The following is a 15,556-nucleotide window of genomic DNA, read 5'->3' on the forward strand; positions in this document are numbered from 1 at the left end:
ATGTCAAGTGATCCACCCGCCTTGGCCTCCCAAAGTGCTGGGATTACAGGCCTGAGTCACTGTAAGAAGCTGATAAAGATCAACTTCTTCATCTCCTTCCACATATGACAGAGATCCTGTGGTGTCTATCTTTCTGTGCTGGCTTATTTTACTTCACATGATGTCCTCCAGGTTCCTCTATGTTGCCACAAATGACAGGATTTCAGTCGTTGGATCCCACTTTCTTGTGAGGATGAGAAGTAGTAAACTGGGAGGAATAACACTTTGAGATAGTGACAAATGCTGTGACTAAAGTAAAATGGGGGAATGTGACACAGAGTGACCCACAGGTCATTTCTAGATTCAGGTGGTCAAGGAAGACCTGTGAGAAGAAGTGATATTTATGCAGAGACCTGAATCATGAGTAGGGGCTAGCCTTGGGAAATCTGGGGGAAGAATTTAGTAAGTGTAGGAGCCCTGAGCTGGACCAGTTTTGAGAACTGGAAAAGGTCCCTGGAGGGCTGGAGCCCAGTAAGGGTGAGATTGAAAACATGGGCCAGGCCGGATCCCACGGTGCTGTTTAGAGGATTGTATTAGCGCCCTGTGGCTGCTATAAGTCACCATGGTCTTGGTGGCTTAAAACAACAGAAATGTGGCTGGGCACGAAGGCTCACACTTGTAATTCCAGCACTTTGGGAGGCCAAGGAGGGTGAATTACCTGAGGTCAGGAGTTCGAGACCAGCCTGGCTAACATAGTGAAACCCTGTTTCTACTGAAAATACCAAAGAGTAGCCAGGTGTGGTGGCTGATGCCTGTAATCCCAGCTACTTGGAAGGCTGAGGCAGGAAAATCGCTTGAACCCCGGAGGTGGAAGTTGGAGTGAGCTGAGATTGTGCCATTGCACTCCAGCTTATGCAACAAGAGCAAAACTCCATCTCAAAAACAAAAACAAAAAAAACCCACAACCAGAAATTTACTCTTTCATAGTTCTGGAGGCCAGAAGTCTGAAATCAGTTTTACTGAGCCAAAATATTTCAAAATTTGGGAAGAGCCAAAATCAGGTGTCCTAAGGGTCATGCTCCCTTTGCAGGGTCTAGGGGAGGATTTCATCCTCACTCCTCCAGCCGTGGTGGGGGCTGCTGGCATTCCTCAACTTGTGACTGTATCACCCCTGTCTCTGCCTCCTAGGTCACGTGGCCTCCTCCTCTTCTATGTATATGAAATCTTTCTCTGCCTCTCTTATAACGACACTTGTGATTGGGTTAGGGCCACCCAGATACTCCAGGATATTCTACCCCAAATAAAGAATCTTAATTTGGGGCTGGGTGCGGTGGCTCATGCCTGTAAACCTAGCACTTTGGGAAGCCAAGGCAGGAGGATGGGTTTGGCGCAGGAGTTTGAGACCAGCCTGGGCAACATAGCAAAAACCCGTCTCTTAAAAAAAATTAGCCAAATGTGGTGGTGCACACCTGTGGTCCTAACTGCTCAGGAGGCTGAGGCTACAGTGAGCCATATTTTTGTCTCTGCACTCCAGCCTGGGTGACAGAGCAAGACTCTGTCTCAAAAGAAAAAAAAAAAAAAAAAAGAAAAAGAATCTTAATGTAGTCACTTAATTCTGTATAGACCTTTTTACTTTATAAGGTAAAATGGACAGACTCCAAGGATTAGGTTCTGTTGGGTTTATGTGTTGGAGACAGGGTCTCACTCTGTTGCCCAGGCTGGAGTGCAGTGGTGCCATCTCGGCTCACTACAACCTCCACCTCCAGGGTTCAAGCAGTCCTCCTGCCTCAGCCTCCTAAGTAGCTGGAACCACAGGTCCTTGAGCCACCATGACTGACTAATTTTTGTATTTTTTATAAAGACAAGGTTTCATCATGATGCCCAGGCTGGTCTCGAACTCGAGCTCAAGCAAACTTCCTGCATTGACTTCCCAAAGTGCTGGGATTACAGGCATGAGTCACCGATAAGTCTTTCAATGGTCATTATACAGCCTATCACAATGAAGGAGAAGGATTAACATTTTATTTTAAGGCCTGGAGAGTTTTAAGCAGGTAAGAGACAAGCTCTGATGAACGCTTTGAAAATATCACTGGTTGATGCTGACTTAATCCTTTACCCATTCAGCGGGATGTTCATCCCCTCCCCTCAATGCAGCTGGGACCCTTCCCCTGTCCCAGCACCCCGCTTGCAGTAGGTACACTGGAAATGAGAAGTGCTTCTTAGTAGCTGCAAAATTGTTACCCGCAGACCAGGCTCTCTGCAGACCAGCCCAAGTGCAGAACAAAGCTTGGGTGAGCCCTTCGTTTTATTATGACACAGAAAACAAAAAGATGATTGTTTCTGAGGCAGATTCTAAAACAGTAGGGTGTTTTCGTTTGGATTTTGTGTGTGTGTGTGTGTGTGTGTTTTGGTTATTCCCACTTTCATTCCTTTCAAATGGCAGCAAGCAAGACTGAATCACTTCACTGTTCTTCCCTTTGACATTTTCTCCCAAACCAACTTCACTCGCCTCCAGTCAGAAAAAGTGGGAAGGAACCTGTCCCCAGACTGGAACCAGCTGCCCACCCACAGTCTCCGTTGGCGCCACTGGGTCCTGGATTCTTAGGATGGGGTGGGGGGATAGACAGCCTGTCTGCTGCCGGTTCTGGCCTCCCCTTCCTGGGCTCTGAGCAGCCCGTCTGCACATGGGACACCTGCAGCACATGTCTTGCTTCAGTTTTCTTCAGTTCTACAACAGTTGCCTACTCTGACCAAATCCCCACTGTGTATGGGGCCTGCCCTCCCTTTGGGTGGGGCTGGGGACATGCTGGAGAAGCAGTGGGGTTCAGGCACGAAGCAGATGTTTAGTGTGTGCTTCAGGAGCACCAGGCCCTGGGGACAGAGCTGTGAGCTGTGATGAGAGGCCCCACCTTGAAGGAGTCTGGTGGAGGAGACAGACAGTCTAAATGTACACACCCACCGAGAAACAGCAACTCCCCAATAGTGATGATGTCACCACAGAAGAAGAGCAGGATGCCAGGGGAGAGAGTAATTCTGAGGATTGGGGGCTGTCATTTAGATAACTGGGTCAAGGAAGGTCTAAACATTTTAGCAGAGACCTGGAGGATGAATACGAATCAGACAGGAGAACATTGCAGACAGGAAAAACTCCTTCTGTGTAAAGGCCCTGAGTCAGGAAGGACTTTGGGATCTTTGAGGTAGGACAGAAGGCTAAGAGTTGGGAAGATTAGAGATGAGGTTCAAGAGGCAGCCAAGGGGCAGATCACCTGGGTCTTAAAGACTGATTTACACTATTAGATTTACAATTGTAGCCAGGTGCGGTGACTCATGCCTGTAATCCCCGCAGTTTGGGAGGACAAGGCAGGTGGATCACTTTGAGCTCAGGAGTTTGAGACCAGCCTGGCCAACATAGTGAAACCCCGTCTCTACTGAAAATACAAAAAAAAAAAATAGCTGCGTGTGGTGGTGCACACTGTAGTCCCAGCTATTTGGGAGGCTGGGGCAGAAGAATCACTTGAACCTGGGAAGCAGAGGTTGCAGTGAGCCAAAATCACACCACTGCACTCCAGCCTGGGTGACAGAATGAGACTGTCTCAAACAAACAAAGATTTACAGTTGTTGTTGAGACAGGGTCTCACTCTGATGCCCAAGCAATCACGTGATCATATCTCAGGGCAGTCTTGAACTCCTGGGCTCCAGTGATCCTCCCAGCTCAGCCTCCCCAGGAGCTAGGACAATAGGTGTGCACCACCACACCCAGCTATTTTTTAAATTTTTTATAGAGACAGGATCTCACTGTGTTGCCCGGAATGGTCTTGAACTCCTGGCCTCAGGCAATCATCCTGCCTTGGCCTCCCAAAATGCTGAGAGCACAGGCGTGAGCCATGACGCCCTGCCTGATTTACAATTTTAAGAAATTCACAGAAAGGTTCCATGGGGGTTCATCTAACAGCTTCCAGAAGCCAACTTCCAGGAGTTGCTGACTGTAGTCAACAGATATTGATTGAGCTTTTCCAACTGTCCCTATGCTTGGTGCTGTGGAAATGGTTCCTTTTTTATTTAATGCATTTTGTTGTGTATGTTACAAGACACACACATAGTAAAATGGTTACTGTAGTAAAACGAACATATTCATCATCTCACCCGAGTACCCATTTTTCTCCCTGTGGCAAGAGCAGCTGTAATCTATTCATTTAGCAAGATCCTGGATACAATATCCTGTTACTAACTGTAATGCTGCTGCTGTACATTAGATTTTCCACTTCTTCATCCTACATATTTGCTACTCTGTACCCTTTGACATCTCCCCATTACCTGGTTAGTTTTAAGGGCTTTTGTTTTTTAATAGGCATATATAAAAATGCAGAAATGTGTGATTTTCTTTTTTGACACGGAATCTCGCTAAGTCACTCAGGCTGGAGTGCAGCGGTGTGATCTCAGCTCACGGTAACCTCCACCTCCTGGGTTCAAGTAATTCTCCTGCCTCAGCCTTCCAAGTAGCTGGGATTACAGGCACATGCCACCACCCCAAACTAATTTTTGTATTTTTAGTAGAGATGGGGTTTTGCCACGTTGGTCAGGCTGGTCTCTAACTTCTGACCTCATGATCTGCCTGCCTAAGCCTCCCAAAGTGCTCGGATTACAAGGTGTGAGCCACCATGCCCTGCTGCTTTGTGTGTAATTTTTAAATTTTGGTGGATTTAATTTTTTTTTTTTTTTGGAGATGAAGTCTTGCTCTATCACCCAGGCTGGAGTACAGTGGCGCAGTCTCAGCTCACTGCAACCTTTGCCTCCCAGGTTCAAGTGATTCTCCTGCCTCAGTCACCAGGTAGCTTGGATTACAGGTGCCTGTCACCATGCTTGGCTAATTTTTGTATTTTTAGTAGAAACAGGATTTCACCATGTTGAGGCTGGTCTCGAACTTCTGACCTCTGGTGATTTGCCTGCCTTGGCCTCCCAAAATGCTGGGATTATAGGTGTGAGCCACTGTACCTGGCCTGTAATTTTTAAATTTTTTATTAGTTTTTACCAAAAAGTGGGATTATACTGTATGTACTAGAACTTGGCTCTTAATACTTAACATGTCTTGGAAATTTCTTCATATCAGTACATGGAGGCTAGCCTCATTCTCGTTTATGGGCTGTGTAATATTCTATAGAGTAGAATATTTCTTCCATAATATTTTATCCATTTCTCCCATTGGTAGACACTTAAGTCATTTTCAATAGTTCTTCACTACAAATAATATTAAATAAGCATTCTTTTTAATTACTTTAAAAACAAAAAAAGACCAGGTCTCATTATGTTGACCAGTCTAGTCCTGGTCTTAAGTGATCCTCCCGCCTCAGCCTCCCAACAAGCTTGGATTCCAGGCGGGAGCCACTGGTGGTGCAATCTCGGCTCACTGTAATCTCTGCTTCCCAGGTTCAAGCAATTCTCCTGCTACTTGGGAGGCTGAGGTGGAAGAATGGCTTGAACCTGGGAGGCAGAGGTTGCAGTGAACTGAGATTGCACCACTTCACTCCAGCCTGGGTGATGGAGTAAGAGTCAGTCTCAAAAAAAAAATTATTTTGTTTTATTTTTTTTAAAACTAGAGACAGGGTCTGTGTTGCCCAGGCTATCTCGAACTTCTGGCCTCAAGTGATGCCCTCACTATCACTGACCTCCGCCTCCCAGAGTGTTGGGACTGGGATTACAGGCATGAACCATCATACCCCGCCAGTTTCACAATGTCTTATAAAGTTAACATGTTGGCCAGGCTGAGCTTGGTGGCTCACACCTGCAATCCCGGCACTTTGGGAGGCTGAGGTGGGTGAATCACTGAGCCCTGGAGTTTGAGACCAACCTGGGCAACATAGGGAGACCCCGTCTCCACTAAAAATACAAAAATTAGCTGGGTCTGGTGGCACAGGCCTATGTAGTCCAGCTACTCAGGAGACTATTGCTTGGAACTGGGAGGCAGAGGTAGCAATGAACCAAGATTTCACCGCTGTACTCTAGCCTAGATGACAGACTCCATCTCAAAAAAAGAAAGAAAGAAAAGCATAAACAGGGTGATTGAGTGGCAGTGCTCACACAACAGAGTTCAGGGGTTTCCTCAAACCATCCTCAGGTTCCACAATCAGCCAGGACTCACAGAATTTGCTGAATGCTGTATAACCATAGCTGCAGTTCATTACAGCTGAACGATACAGATTAAAATCAGCCAAGGAAAGTGGTGTACAGGGTAGGGGCCAAAGTTCCAAACTTGGAACTTCCATTATCCATTGTCCCTGTGGAATCAGGACAGCATTACTTTCCCAGCATCGATGTGTGACAATATGCATGGACTATTGCCACCCTAGTAAACTCACTGCCTTGGTGTCTAGAGTTTTTACTGAGGTCCCATCATGCAGGCAGGGTTGACTGCCCAGGCAGCAAAGCTCAGACTCCAGCTCCTCCTATGGTCCAGCTATGTGGGTGCGTATCTTGTGTCCCAAAGCCTCCACCCTAAAGCACACTGTTCCATGACCTGCTACAGCCAGACCCCATGCTAAACCACACTGTTAGACTGTTGGGTATGGCCAGCTCCACCCTCCCCAAGGACATTTCTATCAGATATGACATTCCAAGGGTTTAGAGGTTCACAGTCAGATGCTGAGCACAAAAGCCAGATCCTTCCTTCCTTGGGTAAAAGATCTTAGGAGGCTAAGGCATGAGAATCACTTGAGTCCGGGAGATGAAATCCTGCCTCTACCAAAAAATTACAAAAATAGTTGGTCGTGGGCATGTCTGTAATCCGATCTACTTGGGAGGCCAGCTAATTTTTGTATTTTTAGTAAAGACAGGGTTTCACCATGTTGGCCAGGCTGTTATTGAACTCCTGATGTCAGGTGATCCACCCGCCTCGGCCTCCCAAAGTGCTGGGATTACAGGCATGAGCCACCCCGCCCAGCCAAATAATAATAATTTTAAAAAGATATTGCAAAACTCTTTTCCAAAGTGACCACACCATTTTACAATTCCATTGACAATATATGAGGATTCTAGCTCTAGCAGTAGCTTCACACCCTTGCTAATACTTACTATTGGCAGTTTTTTTTAAAGCCATTCTAATAGGTGTGCGGTAGTGTCTCCTAATAAACTGTGGCTTTCCTGTTTATTTCCATAATAACTAATGATATTGGGCATCTTTTCAGGTGCTTATTAACTATTCATAGATCTGCTTTGCTGAAGTGTCCGTTTAAAGCTTTGGCCCATTTTAAAATTGGATTGTCTCCTTATAATTGAGAAGTAACTGGATGCAAGTACTTTATCAGATATATCTGATTTTAAAAATATCTTGCAAATATTTTCTCCCAGTCTGTGGCTTATCTTTTATTTATTTTTTATTTCTATTTTTGAAACAAAGTTTCACTGTTGTTACCCAGGCTGGAGTGCAATGGCGCGATCTCGGCTCACTGCAACCTCTGCCTTCTGGGTTCATGCAATTCTGCGTCAGCCTCCCGAGTAGCTGGGACTACAGGCGCATACCACCATGCCCAGCTAATTTTTGTATTTTTAGTAGAGACGGGGTTTCACCTTGTTGACCAGGATGGTCTCAATCTCTTGACCTCGTGATCCACCCTCCTCGGCCTCCCAAAGTGCTGAGATTATAGGCGTGAGCCACCGCGCCCGGCCATCTTTTATTTTTTAACAGTGTTTTTGGCTGGGTGTTGGCTCACACCTGTAATTCCAGCATTTTGGGAGGCCCAGACAGGCTGATCACTTGAGCCCAGGAGTCTGAGACCAGCCTGGCCAACATAGTAAAACCCTGCCTCTACCAAAAAATTACAAAAATTAAGCGGTCATGGTGGCATGCCTGTAATCCGAGCTACTTGGGAGGCTGAAGTGGGAGGATTGCTTGAGCCCAGCAGGCAGAGGTTGCAGTGAGGTGAGATCGTGCCACTGCACTCCAAGCTGGGTGGCAGAGCCAGGCTAATTTTGAAGAGCAAAATTTTTAATTGTTTATTTTATTTTAAGGATAGGGAGGGTCTCCTGTCACCCAGGCTGGAGTCCAGTGGCATGACAGTAGCTCACTGCAACCTCAAACTCCTGGACTCAAGTGATCTTCCCACCTCAGCCTCCCAAGCGGGACCCCAGAGGTGAGCACCTTCCCTGGCTAATTATTTTTTTTTAAGAGTCAGGTCTCTTGGCCGGGCGCGGTGGCTCAAGCCTGTAATCCCGGCACTTTGGGAGGCCGAAGTGGGTGGATCACGAGGTCAAGAGATCGAGACCATCCTGGTCAACATGGTGAAACCCCGTCTCTACTAAAAATACAAAAATTAGCTGGGCATGGTGGTTCGTGCCTGTAGTCCCAGCTACTCGGGAGGCTGAGGCAGGAGAATTGCTTGAACCCAGAAGGCCGAGGCTGCGGTGAGCCGAGATCGTGCCATTGCACTCCAGTCTGAGTAACAACAGCGAAAACTCCGACTCAAAAAAAAAAAAAAAAAGTCAGGTCTCACTATGTTGCTCAGGCTACATTTGTGTCTAAACTAATGAGCCAATATTGTGACATTTTTATTAAATACGTATTCACAGTTCCTCAGTTTTCCCCTAATGTGATTTTTGTTTCCAGAATCCCATCCGGGATACCACAGTAGTACATTTAGTCATCCTGTGTCTGTAGACTTCGCTTGGCTGTAACAGCTTCTCAGACATTCCTTGTTTTGGATGACCTTGATCATTTTGAGGAGTACTGGTCAGGGTTTTTGTTTGTTTGTTTGTTTTGTTTAAGACAGTCTCACTGGAGTGCAGTGGTGCAACCTCGGTGCACTGCGACCTCTGTGTCCCGGGTTAAAGCAATTCTCCTGCCTCAGCCTCCCGAGTTGCTGGAATTACAGGCATGCACCGCCATGCCCAGCTAATTTTTGAATTTTTAGTAGGGACAGGGTTTCACCATGTTGACCACAGTGGTCTCAAATTCCCAACCTCAGGTCATCCATCCGCCTGAGCCTCCCAAAATACTGAGATTACAGGCGTGAGCCACCGCCTGGCCCTGGTTAGGGGTTTTGTAGAATGTTCCTCAATGAAGATTTGTCTGATATTATTTTCTAATGGTTAGCTTTAGAGTAGTGTGTTTTGGGGAGGAAGACTACAGAGGTAAAGAGTCATTCAGGAATACCTACTATCAATGGAACCTATCACTGTTGATGTTGACCTTAATCGCCTGGTAAAATTGTATCTATTTATTTTTTTATTTTTTGAGACAGAGTCTCATGCTGTTGCCCAGGCTGGAGTGCAGTGGCACAATCTGGGCTAGAACCAGGTTCAAGCGATTCTACTGCCCCAACCTCCTAAGTAGCTGGGACTACAGGCGCATGCCACCATACCTGGCTGATTTTCGTATTTTTAGTAGATATGGGGTTTCACCATGTTGGCCAGATTGGTCTTGAACTCCTGACCTCAAGTGATCCACCTGCCCCAGACTCCCATAGTGCTGGGATTACAGGTATGAGCTGCCATGCCCAGCCCAGTTCTGGTTTCTACCTAGTTTTTTTCTCTTAACTCTATGTCTTGAGATTTCCCCATGATATGTGTTAAGAAATCTTAAGTTTATGAATATAGATATTGAGAAATGTTAAGTTTATGAATATTGTTGAATGCTGAGTGTATTATGATAGAATATATTGTCTGCTAGGAAGAACAATGGCAAGGAAATCTTAGTCACCCCCACCCCCAAGTAAAAAACTACTTGGGGCATTCCAAAGCAGCAAGACAATGTGTAAATATCATACAGGTTAAAACAATTCTTTACTATCTCTGCCCCTGCCCCTGTGGCTCCCTCGTGGAGAATACTTTTTAGTTTGTTTATGATCAGTGGTAAGCAGGCACCAGCTGCCTACTTGGCATATTTTGTGTTATGAGAAAATACCGAACATCTGTTTGTTAATAATGATCAGCTGTTCAGAGAGACTAAATGCATGGGTTGGCGTCTACTCGGGGCCTTCAGCCTGGAATGCTGCCAGCCCCTGAGGCTCTCAGCTCAGAAGGCTGCTGGCCCCCCGGATAGACCCACTTAGCTGTTCTATCTGGGTGTCTGCCTCTCAGTTCCTTCAGCGCTGCCTGGGTGGGGGTCTCTGTGACCGAGCTGGCTCTCGGTAGGTATAATCATCCCCGCCTTTTTTTTTTTTTCGGTAAATTAGGATTGTGTTATTTATCTCTTTAATTACGCAGCAAACATAGACCAAACCTTATTATGTGCCAGGCCCCAGCCCAAGGGTTCCGTTTAATCACCAAGCCAGAGTGACCATGGTTTGGTGTTGGGAGGGGTGTTAGGGATAGCCATTAAACAAAGGATGACTCAGAGAATGTATTCATTACAGATGGACTTGGATGGAGACCCAGGGAGCTGGGAGAGACTGTGCCAGACAACTCGATTTGTAGGGGTGAGCAGGGAAGGCTTCCAGGTGGTGGAAAGATCTGGAGTGTGAGGGTGGCTGTCTTGGTGTTGAACAGACAAGGTCCTGACCAGAGCTGCCTCCAGAGAAGCAGAGAGGGGCATAGGTAGGAGAAGCTCTGATCCCTCACTTCCTGGGGCCTCTGAGATTCAGCAGCTTGCCCACCCTTTGTCTCATGAGCCAACAAATGTCCCTTTTTTTTGCCAAAATGAGGGGACAAACTGGGTTTCTGTCTTTTTTTTTTTTTTTGAGACAGTCTTGCTCTGTTGCCCAGGCTGGAGTGCAGTGGTGTTCACTGCAACCTCTCCATCCCGGGTTCAAGCAGTTCTCCTGCCTCAGCCTACTGAGTAGCTGGGGCCTACAGACACCCACCACCACACCCGGCTAATTTTTGTATTTTTAGTAGAGTCGGGGTTTCACTATATTGGCCAGGATGGTCTCAAAATCCTGGCATTGTGATCTGCCCACCTTAGCCTCCCAAAGTGCTGGGATTACAGGCATAAGCCACAGCACTCAGCTGGGTTTCTGTCATTTACACCCAAAGAAACTGATGAATAGCATTACAGTCCCCCTAACTCAGTGATCCCCAGCGTTTTTGGCACCAGGGCCTGGGACTGGCTCCGTGGAAGACCATTTTTCCAGGGGAGATAGGAGTGGGCTGGGGGTGGTTTTGAGTTGATTCAAGCACATTACATTCATTGTGCACTTTATTTCTATTTTAACATTATAATATATAATGAAATAATTACACAACTCACCATAATGTAGAATCAGTGGGGGCCCTAAGTTTGTTTTCCTGCAACTTGATGGTCCTATCTGGAGGTGATCAGAGACAGTGACATCATCAGACATTAGATTCTCATAAAGAGTGCACAACCTAGATCCTTCGCACGTGCAGTTCACAATAGGGTTCAAGCTCCTAAGAGAGTCTAGTGCTGCCCCTGACCTGACAGGAGGCGGAGCATAGGCTATAGAGCAAGTGCTGGGGAGTGAAGCTTCCCTAGCTTGCCTGTGGCTCACCTCCTGCTATGTTGCCAGTTCCTAAGAGGTCATGGCGGTATAGGGGTTAGGGACCCCTGCTCTAACTCCTCTTCTCCTTCCTATATGGCTCAGAGAGACGAAGTGATCTATCCAAGGTCACACAGCAGGAATTCAAACGCAGTACTTCTTCTCAACTCTGTTCAAGGTTTAGCAGGGTCCCCTGGAATCCACAAGCCAGGTTTGTGATGACGGAAGAAATGAACTCAGAGCAGTTTTGGGGAGATTGAAGCGAAGTGGTGGGGAAAACTGATCTCAGACCAAAGATATTATAGAAACTTACCCCTGGATGGAAGATTTCAAATCAAATTGTGATTTAGGGCACTGGTAGAATAATGAGTCTCTTCACCATGTCCTGATCCCTGGAACCTGTGGCTCTGTTAACTTTAAATAGCTAAAAGAGTTTGCCAGCGTGGTTAAATTAAGAATTTGGGTGGGGAGCAGTGGCTCAGCCTGTAATCCCCGCACCTGGGGAGGCCGGGGAGGTTGGATCACCTGAGATCACAAGTTCAAGACCAGCCTGTTCAAGATGGCAAAACCCCGTCTCTACTAAAAATACAAAATTATCCAGGCGTGGTGGCACATGCCTGTAGTCCCAGCTACTTGAGAGGCTGAGGCAGGAGAATTGCTTGAACCTGGGAGACTGAGGTTGTGGCCAGCCAAGTTTGTGCCACTGCACTCCAGCCTGGGCGACAGAGTGAGACTCCATCTCAATAATAATAATAAAGGATTTGGAGATGGGGGATGACCCTGGGTTATCAGGCCCAATATAATCACAAGGGTTGCTATAAGAGGTTAGGCAGGAGGGTCAGAGTCAGAGAAGGTGATGTAGGGACAGAGCAAATGCTGGAGTCATGTGGACGGAGGAGCCAAAGAATGTGGGTGGTCTCCGGCAGCTGGAAGAGGAAAGGAAATGGCCAGAAGGGAATGTAACCCTGCGACCCATTTTAGACTACTGACCTCCAGAACTGTAATAAATAAGCGGGATGGGTTTAAGCCACTAAATTGGTAGCAGTGTGTTAGGGCAGCAATAGGAACTCTTGAACTCCTTGGCAACATTTCCCCCAAGTGACCATCCATCCTTTTCTTGAATGCCTCCAGCGACGGGGATGTCACCTTGTTTCCTTTCTAGCAAAGTCTGTCTTCTCCCAAAGCCTTCCTCTAGCTATCCACCCACTGCACCTCCACCTCAGGCCCTAGTTCTTGGAGCATAAAGGATAGGTGGACATGATCCCAACCCCTCGTACACATCAGGCTTTTGTAGACAGATAATTCTCTTCCCCAAGCTTAACAACCTCCAACTTTTCTCCTTGATCAGCTTATTAGAAAGGTCTAAAAGCCAACTCTTTCTGGATGAGACCCTAGCTAATTATTTGCAGAGTGGGATCTCCCAACCCAAGATCTCCCGTCCTGAGGAGCAGATGACAAAAACCTTACAGAGCATCCTCCTTCCAGGAGTCATTCTCCAAACCCCGCCCCCTACTCTGCTAATACCCCATTCACAGCCTGAAACATCTGACCGGTGTTAGGAATAGTTCATAATACCACCACTTGCGGCTCAGAGCCTGGGCAGGGCTAGAATTTAGCAACGTTATTTCGTTTTGATTGTGTTTCTGTTGAAGGTATGGGAAACCGATTTTTCATTTAAATTATCTGTGTCTTCAGTAGAAAGCGCCAGTTTGAGAGTAGGGGTGAGTCGCACCGGCTGGGTTTGGTTGTGAATGACCTAGGCTGCCGGCGGGACGCGGGGCTGCCCGGACGCAGTCGTTGGGCTCTGAGTCTCGAGCGGCTTTGCAGAGTGAGATGAACGAAAGACAAGGGCAGGAAGTCAGGATGGCCGAGCGGTCTAAGGCGCTGCGTTCAGGTCGCAGTCTCCCCTGGAGGCGTGGGTTCGAATCCCACTTCTGACAAGTGATCTTTTCCACTATTTTCTCTTAAAAAGCACAAAAGAAAATTTAGATCTTCGACGACCACACACGGGGAGAGACCCTGCGACACAGGGGACGTACGTTTTACAGTCCGAAGTCAAATGAATATCGGGAAGAAAATGACAGGATGTGGTCGTGCGAGCTTGAACTATCAACTCTAGGGGAGGCTGAGGCGGGTGGATCGCAGGAATTCAAAGGCTGCAATGAGCTATGATGGCGCCACTGCATTCTAGCCTGGGCGACAGAGCGAGATTCTTTTTTTAAAAAAGAAAATGTCTGCTAATAAGAAAATGCTCGTTTTGTAAAAATTAAAAAAAACAAGGTTCCGTTTTAACCGGTCTGCGATTGTGATATGGAAAAGAATTACAGCATTGTCAGAAGTGGGATTCGAACCCACGCCTCCAGGGGAGACTGCGACCTGAACGCAGCGCCTTAGACCGCTCGGCCATCCTGACTGCTTGAAGAAAGCTTTCCTACAAGCCTCTACACAAGTTCTGTAGTGTGCGCATGCGTAGCAAGCCGCAAAGACTCAGGCCTTATTCTCGAATGGCTTTGACTGGAGCGAATTACACTCGCTTGCTTCAATGGGGCGTGGCAAGATGGAACGAGGAGGATCAGCGCGATGCACCTAGGCGACGCCAGAGGGTGCGCAAGGCCTACTAGAGAAGGCCGAGACCGCGGTCTGTCACTTTAACACACGTGCATTTGAGCCTCCAGCATGTATTCATTCTGCATGCATATATGTACTATTCATGTCAGCTTTGATTCCTGAAATCTGCAAGCAACCTTACATTTCCCTTGTGCACGATGCAATCAAGTCCGCATACCTGCACTGATCTGTAGACATCTCCGTGAGCTGGCGCCCAATCTAGGTAAAGCCCGGTTATTGCAAGGCCGCCTGACACTCTTAACCGCGCTCTCCTTCCTCTCGCCCCAACTGCAGCTTCACATTTGTATGTGTGTTTAACTCATTTACCCAGGCTCCGGGGTAGAATGAGCCCTGCGGCGGCACGCACTATTCCTATGTCCCAGTGCCCGAACCGTGCCCGGCACACAGTAGGTGCGCAGGGAAGATCCCGAGGATTCAGTTCTTCTCTGGCTTCCTCCTTCCTGCATCCCCTCGTTTCGTGACTCATCTCTCTTTTCCTGGCCCCCGCGGCATCTTCCTCTCTTCCCTTTCGCCCCCTCTAGGCTTAGGCACGCTGCCCGCAGGCTGTTTCCAGGGACCAGAAGACCTCGGTACTGAGAGGGTGCCCTTCTCCAAGGGATTTCTAGGATCTTAGGGGCCTGGGCCACTGACCTGGTGTGTAACAATTACACATTAATTATTGAATTCCCTCCTTAATAACTCATGATTCTACAATGAAAGCTGCTGCCCCTCTCTGTACACAGGCACTGAAAGAGAGGGTCCGAGACTCTCCGACATCTGTGAACCCACTCTGGAGTCCAGGGATCAGGCCCAGAAGGTGTGAACAGTGGGGTCACATTAACCCCTTAGTGTCGTTGGACTTGTCTGAGATGGTATCACGGAGTGGCCTCAGCAGGAGAACAGCAGCCCTTACCACCCTTGGGTCAGATTCCCTTTAAATGCTTGGAGCTTGGGATGGAGCCCCTTGGGGTGGGCAGAGGTCCTGGTTATTTGAAAGATGATGAAACCCTCTTCTTTCCCTGTCCCAGATGTCCTCTTCTCATTGACTGACAGAATTCTTTCCTTTAGGTTTAGCACTTAAACCCCCCCACTTTTTTTTTTGAGACAGAATCTCGCTCTGTCACCTGCAGTGGTGTGATCTCCGCTCACTGCAACCTCTGCCTCCTGGGCTCAAGCAATTCTCCTGCTTCAGCCTCCTGAGTAGCTGGAATTACAGGCACACACTACCAGGCCCAGCTAATTTTTGTATTTTTAGTAGTGACGGGGTTTCACCATGTTGCCTAGGTTGGTCTCGATCTCTTGACATTGTGATCTGCCCACCTCAGTCTCCCAAAGTGCTGGGATTACAGGTGTGAACCACCATGCCTAGCCTTGTGTCCTCTTCTAAAATACAAATTGCCCTGGAAGCTGGAAAGAAAGTCAACAAACATTTATTAAGCACTTGCTATGTGCCATTCTTCTGTATGCTGTGAACAAAACAGAATTTTACTCTCAAGATACATTCATACATGCATCGAAGTAAGAAGGATAAGAACCAAATGAAC

General features: G+C 47.3%; 2 non-coding genes across 2 annotated transcripts; one reads left to right on the forward strand and one right to left on the reverse strand.

Annotated features, from left to right (window-relative positions):
• The first annotated feature begins 13,262 nt into the window (after window positions 1–13,262).
• TRNAL-CAG (transfer RNA leucine (anticodon CAG)) lies at window positions 13,263–13,345 on the forward strand. The gene has a single exon. It is a non-coding gene; the product is annotated as a tRNA-Leu (tRNA).
• Window positions 13,346–13,735: 390 nt separating this feature from the next.
• On the reverse strand, window positions 13,736–13,818 carry TRNAL-CAG (transfer RNA leucine (anticodon CAG)). The gene has a single exon. It is a non-coding gene; the product is annotated as a tRNA-Leu (tRNA).
• Between the last annotated feature and the right edge of the window lie 1,738 nt (window positions 13,819–15,556).

The sequence above is a fragment of the Callithrix jacchus genome, chromosome 20 (genome assembly GCF_049354715.1).
Source record: "Callithrix jacchus isolate 240 chromosome 20, calJac240_pri, whole genome shotgun sequence".
NCBI lineage: Eukaryota > Metazoa > Chordata > Mammalia > Primates > Cebidae > Callithrix > Callithrix jacchus.